Raw genomic sequence first — 17408 nt, 5'->3', positions numbered from 1 at the left:
GGAACACGAGTTCTCTCAGTCCCAGAGCCTGGGCAGCCGGAGACCCTGCTTGCCCAACAGCGGCCCGGATGCTTGTCCTCCTCCCGTCCTAGGGGCTCCTCTCTCCTGTTTAGATACAAATAAAAACACCCCCACCTCCACCCCATAGTCACAGAAGCCCAGCATCACCCTGGATCTCCAGGGTTCAAGGGGGGTGGAGGAGTGTACGCCCATGGGTACGTCGGCTGTGATCTCTTGGGTCCACTGAATTCATAATCTGCCCCAATTGCCTCCTATGGCTGACCCCGTCTCTCCAACCCGCTTCAGCTGAAGGGCACACAGCCACTTCTCCTCGATTTCCCACAAACGTTGCTCACATAAGGCAGTTGTATGTAGAGGAATTATCTCTTTGTTGATGATTTTTCTTGAAAAAATGTTTACACTCACAAAACCAAACGAGACCTTGCCTTTTTCTTCCCAATGTATTTAGCTGATTCCATGTATTTTTGACAGGTTCATCATGTTTCCGGCAGTTGTAAATATTTTCCCCTCTGGCTTCACTCCCTGACACTGCATTTTTGGGCCGTGACTCACCCTACGTTGTCCCACAGCTGGGGCTTGAATCCAGCCTTTTTTTCCTTCAATCTAATATCCTCCTAACTGACCCCAGGTCCCCACCAAACCCAGGCCAGAAAACAGGAGACTATAAAATATGGTATCCAATGGAAAGGTCATGAGCAAATAGGGCAGCTGGCTGGAGCTCTCACCCACCCTCAGCTCAGCAGGTACTGGAGGTCTTGCTTCCAGGAGGAGAGATGCATGCCCTGGAACGGGCACATTTCTCCCTTCAGGCTTTCTGGTAACCCGGGCACGTCCAAAGACAGCTGACTGACAACACCATTGGGAGCAGGGGACAGGACAAAGCCTGCCCCCTCCCCCAAGAGGCAGACAGAGCCCTGAACTTAGCCCTGTGCCAAGCCCACACCCCAAACCACCTTCAAAGCCATCTGGCCCACAGACAACATGCGTTCATCCTCTGGGGTTTCATCTCCAGCCCCACACCAGAAGTTTCTAGAGAATTTCCCTCTTGCGCACACATATATGCATGCAATACACACTCTTTTTTTTTTTTTTTTTTTAAATAAAGAACTCAAAATGCTTCCAAGTCCCCAGAAAGAAATCTCCATTTTTGGAAAAGAAAAGAAAACAAAAAGGCAAGTTTTTTTTGGCACACTTTGGGATAGCTATGTTGACCTTTGTTTTCTAAATAAAAATCTGGGTTTGACAATGATTTTAGTGCCTCTTTCAGGTGTGAGAGTCAGTCTCAGAAGCCAAATTTGTAATTTGGGGAACAACTCTATGACGACTAAGACGGAGTCTTCTCAGAACAAGGGATTCCATGATCCTCCCCATGGGGGCACTGCATAATATACCCCTTCATAAGGGCTCAGAAAAGTCCTGCAGTAGGAAAACATTTAACCATGAAAACCAAGTGCTTCAGCACTTATTCTTTTAAAAAAAGATTTACTTTTTACTGTTGTGAAACATAATATTTATCGTTTTGAGCATTTTTAAGTTCACAGTTCAGTGGCATGAAACATATTGCACAATGTTGTATAAGCATCACCACCATCTACACCCCCAACAAAAACCCTTTCCACCTCCCCCCGGCCCCTACTAGCCTCTATTCTCTATGACTTTGCCTATTCTAGGTACCTTGTGTAAGTGAAATGGTACAATATTTATCCTTCTCTATTGGGCTTATTTCACTAAGCATATTGTTTTCAAGATCTGTCCGTGTTGCAGCACATTTCAGAACTTTATTCCCTTTTATGGCTGAAGGATATTCTATTGTTTGTATATACTACATTTTGTTTATTCATTCTTCCAATGATGGCATGCTTAATCTTTACCTCATACCCCCCTCTCTCTCGTGGGACACTAAGGGGGTTCCCTGGAACACAGTTTGGAGACTGCCGGTGTAGGGATCCACTAGAAGGTTTGGATTTGGGCTGGGCCAGGATCTTCTTACCCATGTGGTTGCCCCAGGCACTGGAGGGCTCTGGTGAGCTCAGTCTCCAAACTCAAGGTAGAACCAAGGCCCTGAGAGAGGTGAGGCCATCTGGGAAGTATCTGGGAGGGGTGGTCAGTGGTCCATGCTTGGGGAAATGAGGGAGAGCCTGGCCCTCTACCCCATACAGGACACATGGCCCTGCTGTGCCGTGGGGACCCACTAGGATGACTGACAACTTAGTGTTGGTGACATCTGTCAGTGCTGCTTTCCCTGGCTTTGATGATAGGACTGGACAGGAGCCAAGCTTGAGGGGAGCAGTTGCCTGAGAGGCCCCGGCCCCCTCTTGGCAGCCTCACAGGTATGCCCTGTCCTGTTCCTGCAGGGAGCTGGACGAACTGTTCTGAGCCACCGCCCCTCCCTGCCCTTCCCTGCCAGCACTTCGGAGACCTCTTCCCAGCCGGCAGATATGCTGGGCTCCCTCCCCACTTCGCAGGGTCTCCCCAGGAACACGGCTGGGAAAGGCAAGTGAGGCAGTAGCCAGGGTGGAGCGTCTGTGCCTGCGGGGAGAACAGAGGCCTCTCCAGGAGCCTGGGGTCCTGGAGTCCAGCTTGGCGGGAGCTTCAACTCCAGGAGCCGGCTCTCTTGAGTCCAAGTAGCCAGTGGCTCTGTGGCATCCTGGGTCCCTCACGGAGATGTCCAGCCTGGCTCCCAAGCCTAATCGGTTCTGGCTGCATGCTGGAGATCAGGGCTCAGATTACAACTCCCCACACAGCATCAGCCACCACCGTGAGGAGCTGGGAGTCCTGCCTTGTCCGTGCTACAAACAGCTATATTTCTCCTCCTGAGGGATTATCTTTTAAACCAGAGATTTATTTGAAGGAGCAAAGACCTTCCAGAGCTGTGACACAGAACCAAAAAGCAACAGCATCCCTAGAGAAATTACAAATAAATGAGCGTTCATCCTCCTACTTGGGGCACTCCTCCACAGCCCCCAGACCAGCCTCCTCAAATGAAGGTCATTTACCCTTTATCCAAACTCCATATGACTTGGGCCTCCCAGGAAGCCTCTTCTCCCCTCACGACACTGTTACATGCCTCTCCCTCCGTCTTCCTGACTCGGTGGTGAGGTCCAGGAGGGCAGGGAGCAGGTCCAGCTGTCCCCTCGGTGCAGGATAGCCCTCAGGAACTGAGGCCTTGATGTAAAGCACTGCTGCTCTGGGATGGGTGGGCTCCTTGGGATTCTTTGCCCTGATGAGGGGCTGCAGGGTGAGCCCAAAGGGTCCTGCCCATCCCACTCCAGCCTGCTGATTGTCCTGCAGGGCCCTGTAGAGGTTCAGCAGAGGGAGAAAAGTATCAGGTAAAATGAGTGTTCCCAGGGGTGTGAGATGAATCAGAGGCCCGAGCCAGTGGGAGGCACAGTGAGGGGAATGGGTGACTGTTGAGCTTCTCTGGCCCAAAGCTCTTCAGAGGATTGGAGTGAACTGGCCTCACCTACAGGACCAGCCAGGGATGTATGCGCGTCCTTACCAGGGCCTGCATACACCTGCCTCCCAGGTCCGAGCCCACCTTGGGACCTGCCTTCTCACTGAGCTCGTCTCCCTCTCCCACTGGGTCAGTCTGTTCTCAAGGTGTCCTCTTCTCTGCTCACAGAGCCCAGCCCTGCCAGGAGAGGCCTGCCTCTCTCCCTTCTCTGTCCTCTCTGGGAGCCCATTCTGTCTCTCCTGGCTTCTGCTTGCCCCTCCCCAGCCTGCTTTCCCCTGGTATGGGTTCAGCGGCAGCTTCAACTCTCCCAGAGTTCCCTCTCTTGAGTACAAGTAGCCTCGGGCTCTGTGGCCTCCAAGGTCCCTTGTGTGCCCCCAGGTACCCCTTGGCATGCAGGTCGCCACAAGTGCCAGGAGCCCTGACTCTGGTGCTCAGCCCTGCTGCTCACACCTGTGACCCAGGGCAAATTGTTCCCCTCTCTGAGCCTCAGTTTCTATCCATAAAATATGTGGTCGGAGAACATGATGACTAAAGCTTTTTCCAGGGACATCTGGGTGCCTCAACGGTTGAGCGTCTGCCTTTGGCTCAGGGCCTGATCCCAGATTCCCGGGATCAAGTCCCACATCGGGCTTCCTGCGAGGACCCTCTGCCTGTGTCTCTGCCTCTTTTTCTGTGTCTTGCATGAATAAATAAAGAAAATCTTTAAAAATAAATAATTAAATAAAGCTTCTTCCAGCTACACAAGTCTATGGCCCTAGAAGATATCAGACAACACCAGGTTGACTTAAAAATCTACTTAAATAAAAAAAGAAAAAAATCCACTTAGGTTCTATTCTAAATTCACCATTTTAAGCCTGCCTGCTGCACCAGGCATCACCCACCGAAGGAAGGAAGAGGCATTTCATTCCATCTGCTTTTCTCACTGAGGACAGGCCTTGGCTGGCCCGTCCTCTTCCCTGGCCCTCTGGGCCCCTCCCAGGGCTGTGGCCTTCCTCTGGCCCTGGGCCTCAGGCCTCAGTCAGGGCTTCCTCTCTTGGGCCTGAGCACTTTCCCAAGGAGTCCGTGCCTGTCCCTGCTGCCGGGGCGCTTCCTCAGAAACAGGGCGTGGATCAGCCTGGCAGGCACCGACCTGCTCTGGAGGAGGTTTCACTCCCCAGGGATCTGCTTTCTCCTGGCCCCAGGTGCTCCAGGACACAGCGCTGGGGGCCACTGCGTGTGGAGAAGCCCCGCTGCCACAGCCTTGTCCTCGGGGTGCTTTTTGCTTCCCTCCCTGAGGAGCTCAGACGAGGAAGTGCTCACCCTCCATGACCGAAATTTCTCTCCAGGCCCATACCTTCCAGCCATTCTCCCTCAGGATGTTCACAATGCCAAAGCCAGAGTGGATCCGTAGTCCGCACCAGAACCCACCTGTCCACATGTTTGATGCCGCCTGTCCCCTGTTCCTGAAGTCATGTCAGGTCCCTCTTGACTGCCATCTACCTCTCCAGCTGCTCCTTTTCAGCCTCTTTTGCTTCTTGGCTGCCCTGTGGCTTGCAGCTCAGATCTGTCTTTTTCTCTTCTCCCTCCCTCAGGGAGCATGCCCTTTGCAGGCCACTGACTTCCAAACTCATAACTGTGTCCCGGAGACAGCTACATCCCACTTGGAGTGCAGCCGGGTTCTTACAGAGGCCCCCAAGGCCTGGACCACCTGCCCCGGTTACTTCCCTGACCTCATGGCCCACTCCTCTTCTCCCTGTGGTTCTTGGACAAATCAGACCAGCCTGCCTCCGGGCCTTTGCATCAGTGGTCCCCCAACCTGGAATGCTCTACTCCAGATATCCCCCCTGACTTGTATACTCACCCTCTTCAATTTTCTGATTGGATGCCACTTACTCAGTGAGGCCTTCCCTGATTACTCTATTTTATTTTTAAAAAGATTTTATTTATTTATTCATGAGAGACACACAGAGAAAGGTAGAGACACAGGCAGAGGGAGAAGCAGGCTCCCTGCAGGGAGCCCGATGTGGGACTCGATCCTGGAACTCTGGGATCACGCCCTGAGCGGAAGGCAAAGGACACTGAGCCACCCAGGCGTCCCTGATTAGTCTATTTTAATTTTTTTTATTTATTTATGATAGTCACACAGAGAGAGAGAGAGAGGCAGAGACATAGGCAGAGGGAGAAGCAGGCTCCATGCACCGGGAGCCCGACGTGGGATTCGATCCCGGGTCTCCAGGATCGCGCCCTGAGCCAAAGGCAGGCGCCAAACCGCTGCGCCACCCAGGGATCCCTGATTAGTCTATTTTAAATTGTAACCTACCCCCCACTGCACTTCCCTGGACATTCTCTGTCTTCTTTCCTCTTTTATTTTTCTACCCAGTACTCTTCACTGACTGACATGCTATGTCTTATGAATGTATCTGTTTGCTCATTGATTATTTTCTTCCCTCTGGAAGGTAAACTCCATGGGATCTGGGGTTTTTGTTTGTTTTACTCATTGTATTCCTAGTGTCTAGAACAATGCCTGGCACATAGTAGTAGAACAATAAATACTTGTTGAGCAAATCCCTGGGGGCTTTAGCAGATGTCCTTGTACATGTACCCTCATGTTCTGCAGAGTAAATCCTGGAAGTGAAGTTGTTATGTCAAATGCGCATAGTGTAGAGTACTTTTAACTTTAAAAAACAACTTTAGATCATATTCTCAAGGGGTTGTAGCGAGTCATGCCCATTTCCCTGCCTGTGAGCTGGGTGTTATATCACACTTGAGTTCTTGCCAATGTGCTAGCAGGGGGGAAGGCATCTCATTGTTTTAATTTTCATTTTCCTGACTAATTAGAGGAGTATGTGTTTCTCATTTATTGATTACTTGAATTTTTTTCTTATTTCTGTTGTCTTGTTCATAGCCTTTGCCCATGTTTTGGTTTTGGTTTTGGTGAGGAAGGTGGTAGTGGGGGAAAGGCTTACTTTTTTTTTTTTAAAGATTTTATTTATTTATTCATGAGAGACACAGAGAAATAGAAGCAGAGACACAGGCAGAGGGAGAAGCAGGCTCCCCTCAGGGAGTCCGATGTGGGACTTGATCCCTGAACTCCAGGATCACGCCCTCAGCTGAAAGCAGAGCTTAACCACTGAGCCATCCAGGTGTCTCAAGGCTTACCTTTTCTAATGAGTTTTTAGAGCGAATCTTCACTTCTAAAAAAACAAAATCCCAGATAATTCTGATACTTATGAAGCTTCTGGAGCTGTTGCTGTAGAGTGAGTATCCTTCTGGCTTGCCACAGGGGTCCCCTGGGGGTTTTAGAATTAAAGACGTTTTAAAGTTTTTTTCTCTTTTGTTCTCCATATTCTCTACAATGTACTGTTGTTAGTTCAAAAAAGATTAAAAACAATCATAGGAAAGTCCTTGTGCTGTCATGCCAAGTTGAAAAAGTATTTACAATTAAGATGTACTTTTTGATGACAGTTACATAAAAAGGTTCTCCATATATAGAAATTCTAGCAGTGAATCAGCTGAAATGAAAAGGATGGGGGATTGTGGGTAATTTTTCCCCTGATGGGAGGCAGGAGAGCAAGGCAGGGAAGAAGTGATGGTGAATCTTTAGTGGAAAAGGATGAGCTGCTGGAATGATGGCACTCAGCCTACAGCATGCTATGCTGTGCCTGGGCAGACATCACCAATCAATCACTTCAGTGGTTTTCACTGAAGTCCAGACTCAGCCTTAGAATCTTTCTCAATTGGATAGGCCAGGGAGCTACCAGTCACAGATCAGAGGTCTCAGGCAAGATTAAATCCATTCACACATTCTCGCCTGGGCAGGAGGCAGTGCAGCCAGAGGCCTCTTGCTGGGACAGCGGCATGCTCGCCAGTGGCCTCATAGTTGCACTGGGACTGTGGTCCAGTTGGCTGCTCCTTCCCAGAAGGGCCACCTACGGTTTTTCAACCTGCACTGGTTCCCATCACTAATACCTAGTATCCCTTTTTGGAATCCCTTTTCCTCTGGACCCTCAGAATTGTTGGAACTGGGAACACTGTCCTCAGCCTGGATGCTTGGACCATGACTTGCCCAGACCGTGGCACATTCCCTTGGGCACCACACCTTGGTTGCTTCCATTGTTGGCCTGCCCCTTCGGTCTCTGACTTCTGTTCTCATGATTCCTGGCCTGGTCCCGACCCTACCCCATGGTCTCAGCTGTGATTTAACACCCTGTGTTCACTGGCACATCCTGACTATCTAACCAGGCTCTCGGCCCTGCCTGTCTCTCCTTCCTGCTCTGCACTTGACTTGCTTCAGAGCTGATAGGATTCACCAAGACTCACTGCAGGATGCCCAGAATCCTTCACTGACCTTCCTTCTCTAGACCTGGTAGGTTGATTAGAAAGGATAGGAAGAAATATGTTTTACGGCTTTTACTGTTTTGGGAAACAGTAAATGATCTAGAAAAATGACATAGAAATGTATGCAAAAAATTGGCAGTCATTTAACTACCTGGACATAACCATGGCTATTGAGTTGGCAAACACCCTTCCCAGTCACCTCTCTACATCCACACCCGTTGAGATATGTGTATATAAATCATCTTAAATGGGATCATGCTGTTATTCAAACTGTGTTTTTCACATATCCACATGTCATGAACTTCATAAAGGATACCATTGATGAAAAATATGGTTTCCTTCTCCTAGAATGTAAATTATATTCCACTGTATTTTTTTTTTTACTTGGCATACTTGCGTATTTGCTCCTTTTGAGGCAGAAACTTCATTTATGCCCCGTTTCTTTCTCGTAGTAATAGAGCACCAATTTTTAGTTGAGTGTACAGCCACTACAATAAAGACAATACATCCCAGCTCCCCCTGACTATGTGTGGTCATGTGACTGAGTTCTAGCCAGTGGGGTATGAGCAGAAGTATACACAAACTTCCCAGATGTGTCCTGTGGGACACATATGCCCACAAATTCTCTGATGCTCCTTCTTCACCTTAAGGTGAAGACTAATTCTCCTTCCCTTATGTGTATGCTTTACCTTGTGACTTGCTTCTAATGAAGAGCATATGACAGAAGACATTGCGTGTGACCTGCAAGATGAGGAAAGAAGAGACAGCTTCTTCCTTGCTCTATCTTGTAATAATTATGCAGGAGAAGCCAACTGCTGGTCAGGAGGACAATCAAGAAGCCCTATGGAGGGGCCCATGTGACAAGGAACTGAGGCTTCCTGCCAACAACCACATGAGTGAGACATTTTGGAAATATATCCTGAAGCTTCAGTTGAGCTCTCAGATGCCTGCTGTCCTGGTTGACATCTTAACTGCAACATCTGAATTACTGACTCATGGACACTGAGATGATAACTATTGTTTTAAGCAACTAAGTTTGGGAGGAATTTGCTATGCAGCAGTAAACTCCCAATATATACCCTTAAGAGGATGAATAGGTCTTCTCTTCCTCTTTATCCTCTCTCTGGATGGAGGGTGGATGTGTGGAGTGCCATCTTTGATCTTGCAAATGAGGGCAACATGCTGGGGATGGAAGAGCAACAACAGGGATGGGGTCTGGGTCCTTGATGATTTCATAGAGCAGAATCAGCATAACAACTCACTTGTCTGAGAGGTAGATCAGTAGCTATAGGTCTTCTCTTCCTCTTTACCCTCTCTCTGGATGGAGGGTGGATGTGTGGAGTGCCATCTTGGATCTTGCAAACGAGGGCAACATGCTGGGGACGGGAGAGCAACATGGATGGGGTCTGGGACCTTGATGGTTTTGTAGAGCAGAATCAGCATAACAACTCACTTGTCTGAGAGGTAGATCAGTAGCTATAGTAATAAAGCCACAGCTTCCCAGTGTTGGGCTTCCTGGTGTGTGCAAATGGGTTCCAAGCATGTGACACCTCTGTCCTTCCACCAGTGGCCTCTGCACACAAGCAACCTTGTACTTTTATGCCACTGAGCTATAGAATTATTATTGTTTTCTCTGTGTGCCATAATGGAAATAAAATTTGGGAAGCTTTGGATCTCTGTCACAACAGCCCAATTTTATCCTAACAGAGACATTCTGCAAAGTGAGATGTCACTTAGTATGTTTAACATGCATTCTCCTTAATAAGGCCCCTGGGAAGTCATGCCCTGAAGGAATCTGTCACATGTTGGCAGGTGAGGCTGGTGAGTGTTGCGGGTGGTCAGGCTTTTCCCAGGTCCAAGAGGCCCACTGCATTGGCAGTTGCTCACCCTGTCTGGGCAGAGGGCCAACTCTGCAAACAAAGGAATGAGCTCTCTTTGACAACCTCAGAGAATCACCTTCAAGCTGCCTTTGATTCTAGCTCTCCTCCCTCTGACCACATCCTTTCCCCAAGATCCCCTTTCTTCTTGGGCTCTGCCCACCTCAGGAACAGGGGTGGTGACAGATCTGAGGTGGACACACTCCTTCTTCTCATAAACTGTTTAATGTCATTTCTCTCTGATGATGGTCATGGGTCATGTGTCCAGACAGAATCAGCCTCATTTGGACATAATTCTTTTTTAAGATTTTGTTTATTTGTTTTAGAGAGTGAGGGGGTTGGGAGGGACAGAGGGAGAGGGAGAGGGAGAGAATTCCAAGCAGACTCTGCACTGAGTGTGGAGCCTGACATGGAGCTCCATCCCAGGACTCTGAGATCATGACCTGAGCTGAAATCAAGAGTCAGATGCTTAACCAACTGAGCCACCCAGGTGCCTCAATTCAGTCAGAATTCTATTAAGAAGGAGGGGACTTGGGCTTTCCTGATTTCACCTACTCAGAACAGCAGAATCTCAATTTTAGTAACTAGGTAAGTTTCACCTGAGCCAGGTAACCAGCTGAAGGGTCCTCCCCTATGTTTAAACTAAGGACTATATGAAGTCAACAAAAGGATCTGTTTTAGTGTGAATGACCTCATGTTGTGACACAAAAACCATATACTCGTTATGGTATTGCTTATGTAAACATAAACTGAAACCTACGTGACTATGAACATTCTCCAGTGGCATTCTGGGGTCACTGCCCAGCGGGTCCTCACTAATAACTGGTGGGAATTCTGAGCAGTGTGGCCAGGAAATGGTGCTGGTTTGGCCCTTGTGAGCTCCTCCTTGGCCAAGCCCTGCTGTTCCCTGGGCCATTTACACCCGCTATCTCTATTACTGCTCTTGGGACCGGGTCTTTTCTTGTTTCAGGGCCCCTATTTTCCAGTTAGTTTCAGGATCTGCTAAGGTGATTGCATAGAGTTTGCTTCAGGCAATAAAGTGAGTTTTTTCCCCCTTATCTTTTGGGGAGTTTTTTTTATTGTGGTAAAATACATATAACATAAAAATTCACATCAATCATTTTTAGTTGTACAGTCCAGGGTATTAAGTATCCTCATAGTGCTGTATAGCCATCACCACTGTCCGTCTCCAGAAATTTTTATCCCTTCAAATTGAAACTCAGAACCCGTTCAACACTAACTCCCCATCGCCCCTTCCCCACACCCCTGGTAACTCTATTTTACTTTCTGCTTCTATGAATTGCCTACTCTAGGTACCTCATATAAGAAGAATCATACAGTATTTATCCTTTTGTGTCTGACTGATGTCGCTCAGTGTAATGACTTCCATGTTGTAGCACGTGTCAAAGATCCATTCCTTCTGATGGTTGAGGATTAAGGTTTTTAATAAACGGGTTTTCACCCAGGTTTGCTGAAGAATCCCAATACATTCTGCAAAATTCCCACAGACATTTATTAAACCTGGAATTGGCTTATCTCTTTCCTGCATCTTTGTTCACTTTATTCTCTACATGGTGTCTGACATCTGATAGTGTCTGGCCAAGGTGTTTCATTTGGTTCTCTTGGATGAGAAGAGGTGCTCCCGGGTTGTAAGTCTATGCTGGGAACAGATGCCCGGTGGCATGGCACAAATGGTACACATGAAAAGCCTCTCTCTTTGGTGACAGCTCAGGAACACTGGCCGTCACATACCGCACCCATGTTCTGTAAGGCTGCTTACCATCAAGTTTTGGTGTGTTCCATGTGGCTAAAGAAATATAAATATTTCTTACTTGATGTAATCCAAATGCCATGATGTAGGCTGGGTGTCAGCAACCTCTTTTGACTCCAAGGAGACTAAGGCCCAGGGAGGTGATGGTTCTTGCCTCCCCAGGAGGTCAGTGGCTTCCTTGAGACTGAATGAGGGCACTCGAGTTCAGGAATTCTATTACCTCACGGGGCATCTCGAAGGCAGCCAAGGCTTCAGCCTCCCTTTCTCTGGCATGATCCTTCCTCCTCCTGCCTTGAGGAGTTTGGATGGAGTGATAGGGTTTGGAAAGCATGGAAAAATAAGGAAGAATAAACACTGACCCTTTCCATTCATTCCTCAGCTTGTGGCAAACCCAGCTTTCTTTTGAGCTATTGTTAGGGCTGAGCCTCAGGAGGCAAGGGTGGGACGGTAGCACATGGGGGTGGGTCACCTCCTGGGGACTCAGGGCTAGAACCACAGGACTGGGAGTCCACTCCTGTGGACTTCCTACAGAAAGGGCCAGTAACTGCAGACGATGTGAGAATAAATGATTCATGCAATGAATGTGACGAGAAGCAAAGGGAATTCTGTGAAAAATCTTTCCCCTGTCACCAGCACCCAGTTCCTTCCTTAGGGGCATCAGTGTTTTCTACTTTTCTATATCTTTCCTGAAAAATGTTATATATACATGTGAATACATGTATACACATATGCACACATATCAACATATGCATGGATATGTGTGTGCATATGTATATATACATATTCTTGTTTGCTTCCTTTTTCCCCCCCAATGAATAGTAGCATATTGTACATACGGCTCTGTGCCTTGCTCCTCCCTCATTTAATATATAATAGTGAAAGCAATAAACATATATTAAGTGCTTACCAACCACTGAGGACTGTTCTGAGAATTTGATATGTACTAATTGTCTTAATTCATTTAATTCTCACAGCAACCCCATGATGTAACATTATTTTTTCAACACTGCTCATAATAAAAACCATGCAAATTAAAAAGAAAAAAAAAACCATGCAAATTAAAACAACACTGAGATACTGCTTTTCATCTATCGTGCTGTTAAAGATCAAAAAGCTTGCTAACACACCATGTGGTAAAGTGGGGAAACTGACAGTCCAGATTGTTGGCAAACAATTTAGCAGTATCTATCAAAATTATAAAGGTACCTAATTTTGAGCCTTCAATTCCACTTCTAGAAATTTTCCCAGCAGGTACACCTCATGGATGCTGAATGACTTTGACACAAATTACTCATGCAACATTGTAATAGCAAAAGTTTGGGAAAAACTTAAATGCAGATCAGTAGAGACTGGCTAAATAATTATGGTATATTAACATCTGTTCGTTGGAATATTAGGCAGTTATTTTTTAAAACGATCCAACTTTTTATGCACGGAAGTGGGATACTCTCCAAGATGGAGACTGTCTTAGTCCATTTGGGTTGTTATAACAAGATACCATAAACTGGCTAGCTTATAAACAACAGAAATCTATTTCTCACAGTTCTAGAGGCTGGAAGTTCAAGATAAAGATGCTGGAAGATACACTGTCGAGTGAGAGACTGCTTACTGGTTTATAGATGGCCATCCTTTCCCTAAGTTCTCACATGGCAGAGGGGTGAGACATCTCTCTGAGATCTCTTTCAGAAGGTCAGTGATTCCATTCCCTAGGGCTCCACCCTCATGATTTAATCACCTCACAAAGGCCCTACCTCTGGATACCATTACATTACATTGGCCATTAGGTTTCAACATACGAAGTTTGAGGGAACACAGACATGCAGTGTATAGCAGAAAGGTATAATGGTTAAGAATCCAGACTGAAGCCAAGCCCCCTTGCTTTTTATTCTGGCTCTGCTCCTTGTCAACTGTGCAAACTTGGAGTATTGCTTTACCTCTCTATACCCCTGATTTCCTCATCTGAAAAATGGGTCTTCTAATAACATCTGTAATACTCTCCACCAACCCAAAGACAAGTGAGAAATAAACGCTCATGTGTATACACCATTGGGGGTTTGTGGATATTTGTTACACAGCATATAGTTAACTGATACAAGCACATAGTAGGTACTCAATAAATATTTCTTAAAAGGAAACTGAACAAGCCCTTTCTTTATAATAAGGAACTTCACAAGTTGCCTGAACAGTGGCTTCAAATAGAGTCCAAAGAGGAAGCTCAAGGTTAGTACTCAAAGTATAACCAAAGCACTGGGGTTTTATTTATCAAACAGGCTGTTTTTGGAGTCCTAAGTATGCTTGAAGCTGGGTCTTGTCCTCAGAGCTCACCATCTTGGGAAGGAAAGATTTGTAAACAAGCAATTACAAGGCAAAGCACCACTTGCTGTAACTAAGGTGTACAGAAAGAATGCAGAGGAGGGAGCCGCCGTACCAGCCCATGGTGGACGTGGTGTGACAGAGCCAGGCTAGAAGGTGGGGATGGTGCCTGGTGAGAAAGACGGGGATTTAAAGCTACAAAGGTAAGCTGGGCCCAAGGTAGGGAGGGCCTTGAGGGCCTGGGAAAGGATCTGAATGCCATTGTTAGGGTCTGAGGGAAGTGAATAGAATTTTGAGCAGAAGACTGCCATGTTCCGGTTTGTCCAGATAACTCTGGAGTTGATGTAGAAGATACAAAAGGTTCCTGCTGCAGAGCCCACATATGGGGCTGCTCAAGTTGTCCCTCCTGCTGCAGGTCAGAATTGATCTAAGGACAGCTTCTGGGGACAGAATTGATCCGGGGGCCCCACAATCCCAGGTGAGGAAAGAGGACAAGTACAGAGGTTGATAACCAGAAAAAGTCATCTGCCCCAGCTCCCTGCTAGAAATTATACCAGTTAGGAAGGCATTGGGCTACAAGTAGCTGGAAACCTGGTTATAGAGGTTTAAACACACAGAGGTATCTTTTTCTCATGACAAGGAATCAGGAAGTGGTGGTTGTAACATTGCTATTTTAACTCAACAGCTCTGAGATTCTTTTGGCCTTTTTCTGGTGGTTGGCACAACTCAAGATATCATGCCCACATTCAAGAGAAAATAGACACACAGAGATGGACAAAGAGGGGACAGGCCAGTAGAATCTGTCTTTTTTTATTGGGAAAGCAGAAGCTTTACTTGATGTGTACACACACACACACACACGTGCGCAGGCGTGCAGACCACCACCTATATTTTCTGGTCCAATCCTGGTTGCAAGGGGACTGGGACCAGAGTAGCAGGCCTGTCATGCCTGCTTTACACTGGCCACAGATTCTGTGCTTGGGGCTAGGTGCCTTTCTTTCTTTCTTTCTTTCTTTCTTTCTTTCTTTCTTTCTTTCTTTCTTTCTTTCTTTCTTTCTCTTTCTTTCTTTCTCTCTCTCTCTCTCTTTCTTTTCTTTCTTTCTTTTCTTTCTTTCTTTCTTCTTTCTTTCTTTCCTTCCTTCCTTCCTTTTAAGATTTTATTTATTTGAGAGATGTGGTGGGCGGTGCAAAGGGAGAGGGAGAAGCAGACTCCTCCCTGAGCAGGGAGCCTGATATGGAGCTGGATTCCACGTCCCCGAGATCATAACCTGAGTCGAAGGCAGATGTTTAACCGTCTGAGTCTTCCAGGTGTCCCTAGGTCCATTTGTATTGCAAACAAATTTAATTTGTTAGCAAGGAAGAAGGAAACATGGATGTTGGTAAACAAAGGGAGAGTCTGCTACAGGGACTCAGGCATATCCTCGAGACATAGATTGAAATGATGTGTTTTCTTTGTTTTGTTCCCCCCCCCCCTTTTTTTTTCTAAAACAGACCTTCTAGCAGGTGACATGGCAAGGGTTCAGAACCCCTACCTCCTGGACTTGGTGCCATGAAGCCCTCTGTGTCCTCTGCTCCCATTCCAAGCCCTCACCTCACTGGGTCTCAGTTTGTCCTTATCACCCTTCGAAGCAGATCTAGCCCCTGTGTTGGGGGGAGTGACCAGTGCTAGGCAGGGTAGGGAGGGCTCCGTGGGTCACTGGAGGCACCATTGCTGAGATTCCTGAGGGCCTTTCCCAAGCTGAACTGGTACAGGTGCTGGAGTCTGATGTTTCAGTCCCAGAGAGGGCTCCTAGGGAGCCATGAGCTCTCTTGCTGGTTTTCCCTCATAACAAGCACATAGTACACTCAATCTGGAGTGAGGGGGACCTGGATTCTTCCAAAATCCAACTTGGTGGCTTCATCGGCCAGGAAAGGCTGAGTCGTGCTGTGGTAACCAACAGGCTTAATTAAAGTGTAATGGCTTAAACACAAAGTTTTTATCTTGTTAATTCTAAATATCCACATGAATCCATTGGGGGCTTTATTCTATTTCTCTCCACTCTGGGATGCAGGCTGATGGAGTGGCCACCATTTTGAACTTAATGGTTGTTGGGACAGAGGGAAAGAATAGATCTGGAGGGTCTCAGCAGCATTTAATTCTCTCTCCCAACTTGGGAGAGACTCCTATAATTTCTACTGACATTTCACTGGTGAGGACCAGTCACATGGCCCCACCCAACCACAGAGGGGCCCAGAGGTGTGATGCTGTCATGTGCCTAGAAGAGGGACAGCAGGAAATGTTTAGTAAGCAGCATTCATGAGGACTACAGTAATTTTGGAAAAGTTGTCTAATTTCTTCAGGTCTCATTTATTTCATCTAAAAGTAGTGTTTCTAAGGCGAAAACTAGGTATGGTCAAAATAGCTCTTACAACCCCTTTAGCCATTGGATATTTATAGGCAAAAACAAACAAACAGGGGATCCCTGGGTGGCTCAGCAGTTTAGCGCCACCTTCAGCCCAGGGTGTGATCCTGGAGACCCGAGATCGAGTGTCGCGTTGGGCTCCTGGCATGGAGCCTGCTTCTCCCTCTGCCTGTGTCTCTGCCTCTCTCTCTCTCTATGTCTATCATGAATAAAAAAGTAAAATCTTTTAAAACAAACAACAACAACCTCAACACATACCTCATAAAAAAATTAACTAAAAAATGGATCATAGACTTAACTGGGCTTGAACACAAACTAATAAAACTTGAAAAACAGGATCTAGGGCTAAGCATGATCCACAAAAGGAAAAATTGATAAACTGGATCTCATTAAAATGAAAAACTCTTGCTCTTCCGAAGACCTCATTGAGAATGTCGAAGACAATTTACACAAAGCTACACATGTGGTCAGGTCACAAAGAGCCACACACACAGATAAATACAGGCATATCTGGTAAAAATCTGAGTACATTCCAAAGATCGTACCACTCTAGGTTTCCTGGGTTTCGTATCATCCTATGGTAATGTCTGACCTTCACCATGGGGCAAGCTGGGCTAAGGGTGCATGGCACCTCCCCAACATCTCTTTCCACCTTCCTGAGGATCTGTAATAACTTCAAAATAAGACTTAAAAAAAACCTCTTCAGCCACCCACAAAGAAATGTGCTTCAGAAGTCATATTATCCATAAGAATCCATGTATTTAAACACCAAAGCCATTCTTTCATCTACAAGATGCTCCCAATATGATGGCTTCTGGGATGGGGATGTCATTACTTGGAACTCCTGGCAGAGCCACCTCAATCATTGCTACTACCATTTCTTTCTCACTGCCTCTTTGTTTTATGGCTTTCACTGGTCCATAGCTTTTTATGTGAAACCCTCAGGGCCAGGAAGTTTTTAAGGTTATTTTTGAGGGGGGTGAGAGAAGTAATATAACGCTATGGCCTTTATTATGTAGCTCCCTCCCTACCAGCAGGGCCGGGGGGCCTCCCTTTATCAAGTGCACTTATATTAATACTCATTAATGCAATATATGAACATTCCCAGAAAGTGGGATAAACACAGACTGTAATTGTGAAGTGTCAGTTCAAGGCACCAAACGAGTCTGTTCAGGTCCAAGTTAGCCCCAAGCATTACATACCCGAGAGGGCACACAGGTTTGGCCGGGACTTTTGGACTTGGGACTTAGAGC

The sequence above is a fragment of the Canis lupus genome, chromosome 17 (genome assembly GCF_003254725.2).
Source record: "Canis lupus dingo isolate Sandy chromosome 17, ASM325472v2, whole genome shotgun sequence".
In the NCBI taxonomy this organism is placed as follows: domain Eukaryota; kingdom Metazoa; phylum Chordata; class Mammalia; order Carnivora; family Canidae; genus Canis; species Canis lupus.
This window is presented reverse-complemented; position numbering follows the sequence as displayed.